Below are 6,304 nucleotides of genomic sequence, written 5' to 3' on the forward strand. Positions count from 1 at the left end.
CCTGCTGGGAGTGCCCTCCGAGCTTTACCCTAGGCTCCAAGCTCTCTGTAATGGTTAGTGTTCATTAGCACGCCTCAACTTCCCCATGGGAGACCTCCCAGGGCAGGGCCACCCCAGGTCCTTTACACATTGACTGCACCCGCCCTCCCCTCAAGCACCAATTCCTAAGGAGCTCTAAGGTAGGAGGGGATGCTATGTGACATTTTTTGTTTGACTTCAACCACCGATCAGGATGCTACTGAGGAAGCTCACCCAGCACCCTGGAGAACTTCCCTCTCCTCTGGACACCTATGGGTTCATGTACTTTACACAGAGCCCCAAAATGAAAAATGCATTTAAGCAGCATATTCGTTTCTGTATCATCTCCCATTTCCACCAGATCTAGAACAAAGCACCAGCACCTGACTGTGAGTCCAGAGACTCACCATGACTAACGTCACCTGTCACCCTCCCTCCATCCTCCTGCGTTTCCAACCACCCTCCCTTCCCCACAATCTTCCCAACAAGGGGTGCTTTTCTTGCCTTGATTGCTCTCTGCTCTGAGCACTCCCCACTCATCTGTGTGGTCACATGGTCTCACTGCACCCGAGTCTTTGCTTGCAGGGTCTTCCCTCACCACCTGTATTAGTCTGGGTACTTTGGAGAAACAAATCCACAGCAACTCGTGTATAAGAGAGTTTTATGTAAAGAAAATGTGCATCACGAAAACATCCCAACCCAATGCTGCCCAAGCCCACAAGTCCAACATTAACTCATTTACCCAACACCAGTCCACAAAGTCCTCCACCTCACAAAACAGAGGCAATGATGCTGACTGCAGGAGGAAAGCCGAGTCAGTGAATGAATAAGCATCTCAGCACTGGCAGGGGTCTCCACACGGCTGCTCCAGCACCCAGGGCTGCATCGGGATAGGTCCATGTGGCTTCTCCTTGGGGATGTCTTGTAGAAAGTCAGTCTTGCAAGCTGAAGCAGGGAATTGCTAAGGCAGCTGCACCCTGGTGCGACCATCACAAAGCAAAAGACTTGAGAACTAGAAAGGCGAGGCTCACCGCCCATTTATCCCTCCGCCTTTCAATTAGCCCCACATGTGTTTATCGGCCAGGCTGGCACAATTAACTAACTCACCACCGTATCGGAAGCAGCTCCCACCAGTCCCACGTGACATCTTTCATAAAACTAGTCACTGTTGAGTCGATTCTGACTTCGGGTGGCTCCATGTGTATCAGAGTAGAGCTGTTCCCCATGGGATTTTGCTGTTGTTGTTGGGTGCCATCGGGCTGACTCTGACTCACAGTGACCCTGTGTGCAACAGAAGAAAAAACAGCCTGCCCCTGCACCGTCCTCACCATGGTTCTGATGTCCAAGTGCATTGCTGCAACCACTTCTTCTCATTTTGAGTTGGGTCTCCCCAGCAGATGAAGGTCCCAGCCATCGAGTCAGTGCTGACTTCTAATGACCCCCTGTAGGTTTCCAAGACTGTTTACAGGAGTAGAAACCCCAGTCTTTCTCCCATGAAGCTGCTGGTGGTTTTGAACTGCTGACCATGCGGATTGCAGCCCAATGCATAATCATTGCACAACCAGGGTTTCTCTTACTCTATTCAGTGGATGGTTTTTCTGAAGTAGATCTCCAGGCCGTTCTCGAGGTAGACTTGAAACTCCAACCTTTCAGTTAGCAGCCAAGCAAACTACGTGTTTGTACCAGCCAGGGACTCCTCCTTCCTCTCCTTGCTTATCAGTCTTCATGCCACTTATTGTCCCCAGAAATAACATTGCCTCTTCGTTGTTTAATGATCTCTAGAATGTGAACTTCATGAGTACAATGGCTCCCATGTTTGGTTTTGTTTGTTTATTGATTTTTACTTTTTATTGTGATTTGCGTGAAAGCCAACAATTCATACATATTTTGTTTCATGGCATTGATTACAATCCCCACCATGACACAGCATTCTTCCCACTTAGTCCCTATGTCTATGGTTTCCATTTCCCCTTCTTTCCTATCCCTTCTTGCCCGCTGAGCTTCATTCTTGGGCCCTTTGATTGTACTAAGGAGAGTTTACCTCCTGAGTATTAATGTTCACTTCATAGGTCTCTCTTTCCTTGGCCAAAAGCTGGGACATAGGGGTGGGTTCAGCTCCACACCTGAAGCATGTCTAAGGGCCAGAGTCTTACCCACTCTCTATTAGACCAGTAAGTCTGATCTTTATTACAATTTTGAGTTTTATTCCACAGTTTTCTCCCACTCTATCTAAGACCTCCTATTGTAATCCCTTCCAGAGTAGTCAGCGTAGCTAGGCCCCATCTAGTTTTGATCTCAAAGTCTTGGAGGCTAGGATTCACTAGTCCTTTGGACTAATTGTTTTTATTTTCTTTAAATTTATTTGCTTTCAAGAAAGAGAAGCCAATAGTTGTACTTCCAATAGCCATACACATGCCTTTAAGATCCCAGTGACTACTCAATAAAAAATGATGTATAATATTGTCTTTGTGAACTATGTTATGCCAATTATAATCCTGACCGTCCCCCCTCCCCCCAAGCCCAGTGACTCATTCCCTTGAGGTGTTTGGTTAGGGCTCAGTCTTCATGCCTTTGCCCTGTGTATGCTGCATTTGTAAATACATATATTAAAAATCTATATATATATATGAACCTGGAAAATGCTCCACTTATGCTCTAGGTGAACATCATCAAGCAACTTGATCTGAGTTAGGGAACCCAGTGGGTGGCATCACATGAGAAGGTGCTCTCTGCTCACAGTGAATTTTTTCATGAAAGCAGTTTCACTTGAACCTAGTTTTTTGTGATGATCCTTTTAAGAGAACAGTGTGCTACAAACTGTTGTGATGTTGAACAGCTTACAAGGACAGCTCTATGGGACAATTCAAGTGTATGAGTGGTTTTCTCATTTCAAAAAAGGTGAAATGAAGGAGCCCTGGTGGCCCAGTGGGCTGTGCATTGAGCTGCTCCCCACAAAGTCAGTGGTTCAAATCCACTAGCCGCTGCTCCCTGGGAGAAAGATGAGGCTGTCTGCTTCTATTTAAAAAGGTGAAATGTCAATTGATGACAAACCTCATTCTGGACATCCGTCAAATTCCCTAATGGAAAAAAATGTCGACAAAGTTCATGTTCTTGTGCTCAGAGATGGACAACGGATCATTGAAGAGATGGGGAGTTATCTGGACTATTTTGGAGCTTGGTTCAGCAAATTTTAACAGAAGGTTTGGGAATGAGAAGGATTGATGTGAAATTTGTGCCCACTGAAAACATGTCGTGCTTTAAAAGAACAACTCCAAAGTGACTCAGACTCTTTTTCCAAGGTCATTACTGGTCATGAGACATGGTGCTACTTTGACAACCCTGAACATCAATCAGGCCAGTGGAATATGCCATCATTACCTCACCCAAAAAAAGCTCAAGTGAAATCAAAGATCAAGACGATGCTCATTTGTTTTGTTTTATGTGAGAGGGATAGTGCATTTGGAGTTCATTCCGCCGGGTCAGACTGTTAATCAAACTTTCCATTTAGAGGTTCTGAAAAGATTGCATAACAGTGTGCGACAAAAAAGGCCTGATTTGTGGCAGACAGGGGACTGATTTTGCCACCATGACAATGCTTTTGTTCATGGAGCCATCTCAGCGCACCAGTTTTTGGCAGAAAACAGCATACCTCTCTTGCCCCACAAACCTTACTCACCTGACCTCACTCCATGAAACTTCTTTTTGTTTCCCAGAAGGAAGAGGGACATGAAAGACAGAAATTTGAAAACTTAGAAGAGGTGAAGAATAAACAGGGAGGTGTTTTTTCAGCCATCCAAACAGATGAGTTTGAAAATGTTTCCAAGAATGGAATAGCAGATTTGTCAAACATATTAAATGTAATGGAGAGTACTTTGAAGATGATAAGGTTGTTTTATATATAAAAAAGTAAATACATAGCTTTGAAAAAAATTCCAATTTTGGGTGGGGGGGTTCCCCTGTGTGCGTGTGTGTCTGTCTATCTGTCTGTCTGTCACCCATTCAGTTTGTGTGTTTATCTACCATGCTCAGATTCCTATTACTACTACCATTTCTGGTTTGGGCTGTGATAGTATTGACCTCTCTTGTCTTTAACTTTTTCACTTTCCTCACTATACTTCTGGGCTTTCATTATTTATATTGCCCACCTACCTCTTCACCAAATTAAAATGCTTCTTACCCTATAGCTAGTGGTTTATCCTTTCTTTGTTTCTTGTACTTGGGAACCAGCAAATAATGCTTTTTTGTGTGTGAAAACCGTATCTTGCCTTTTAATAAAAATGATCTCATACAATATGTGTCCTTTTGTGATTGACTTATTTCATTAAGCATTATGTCCCCCAGATTCATCTTGGTATGAGGTATCCATCAGATCCATCATTATTCTAATGCTGTGTATTATTCTGTAGTGTATGTGTACCATAGAGCATTTTATCCATTAATCTGTTGATAACTACTAAGGTTGTTTTGATCTTTTTGCTATTAGGAATAGCACTGCAATGAACATGGGCATGCATGTATTTATTAGTGTCCTGGATTTTATTTTTCTAGGATTTATACATAGTAATGGGACTTCTGAATCAAATGGTATTTCTACTTCCAACTTAAAAAGATGTGCCATACCAATTTTCACAGTGGTTTCCATTTCAAAATTCAAAACTGGGGTGAGGTGATAGCTCAATTTTGTTTTGATTTGCATCTGGGTAATGGGAGCCCTTGTGGTGTAGTGGCTACAAGTTTAGCAGTGATCAGCAAGGTCAGCAGTTGAAAAGCACCAATCCTTCCTCTGGAGAAAGACAGGGCTCTCTACTCTCATTAAAAAGTTACAGTATAAAAATAAATAAATAAAATAAAAGTTACAGTCTCAGAAACTCACAAGGGCAGTCCTAGCCTATCCTATAGAGTCTCTATGAATTGGCATCGACTCAGTGGCACTGAGAATGGTTAATGATCATGAGCATTTCTTAATCTGTTTGTTGGCCACTTGAATGTTTTCTTTGTTGAAGTGTCTGTTCCTATCTTTTACCCATTTTTAAAATTAAATTACTAGGGTGTTTTTTTTCCCCAAGGTTGAAGTTTTTTAATAAGTTTTACAGATTAGTTCATGGCCAGTTTTCCCCAATCTGTATATACTCTCTTTACAGTTTTGGTGAACACTTTGGATATGTATAGATGCCTCATTTCTAGGTGGTTCCTCTCATGTAGTTTATTTTCTGTAGTGTGTGGATTTTTAGTTATGTTGGAAAGTATAATTATGCAATCTATTAGGGTTCCTAAGTTTGTCCCTATTTTTTTCTTTGATGATATTTATAGTTTAGTTTTTAAATTTAGGCCCTTGGTCCATCTTGGGTCAGTTTTGTATATGATGAAAGATATGTATTCTGTTTCATCTATCTGCAAATTGATATGCAAATTTTCAGCACCATTTGTTGAAGAGACTATCTCTTCTCCTATTTAATATCAAAGATCAGCTGTCCATAGATGGAGGGGGGATTACTTGTGGCTTCTCAATACTATTCCACAGATCTATGTATCTATCATTGTACCAATAGCAGGCTGATTTGACTACACTAGCTGTGTAGTAGGTTTTGAGATCAAGAAGACGTAGGCCTCCTACTTCGTACTTCCTTAGTAGTGTTTTATTTACTTTGATCTCTTTCCTCTCTAGATAAAGTTGGTGGTTAGTTTTCCTATCTCTCTAAAGAATGATAACGGAATCTGGGTCAGGAAGGAACTTGTAGATCACGTTGAGTAGTGCTGGCATATTCAGAACGTTAGGTCTTTCTATCCATGAGCACGGTATATTCTTTCATTTATATGTGATTGGTTTCTTGTAGTAGTGTTTTGTAGGTTTTATTATTGTTGTTCGTTTGTTTGTTACGTAGCTCTTCAGAACCTCTTAGAACCCCTGGTAGCACTGTTGGGTAAGTGTTAGACTGCTAACTGCAAGTTCAGCAATTCAAACCTACCTAGCACTCTGTGGGGGAAAGATGAGTCTCTCTCTTATAAAGGCTAACAGCATCCTGTATAGGGTCATTATGAGTCAGAATCAACTCCATGGCAGTGACTTAGGGTTAGATTTATTCTTGCTAGATTTATGCGAAGAGTTTCATCTCTTGGGAGACAATTATAAATGGTATTGGTTTCCTGATTCCCTTTTCAGAGTTCTCTGTCTTAGTGTGTGATTTTTGTATGTTGATCTTATACTCTGCCACTTTGCTGAATTCTTCTATTAGTTGCAGTCATTTTGTTATTGAGTCAACAGGATTTTCTATGTGTAGGATCATTT

Source organism: Echinops telfairi, unplaced genomic scaffold, assembly GCF_000313985.2.
Source record: "Echinops telfairi isolate 266 unplaced genomic scaffold, ASM31398v2 ScPeMD7_7424;HRSCAF=8462, whole genome shotgun sequence".
Classification (NCBI taxonomy): domain Eukaryota; kingdom Metazoa; phylum Chordata; class Mammalia; order Afrosoricida; family Tenrecidae; genus Echinops; species Echinops telfairi.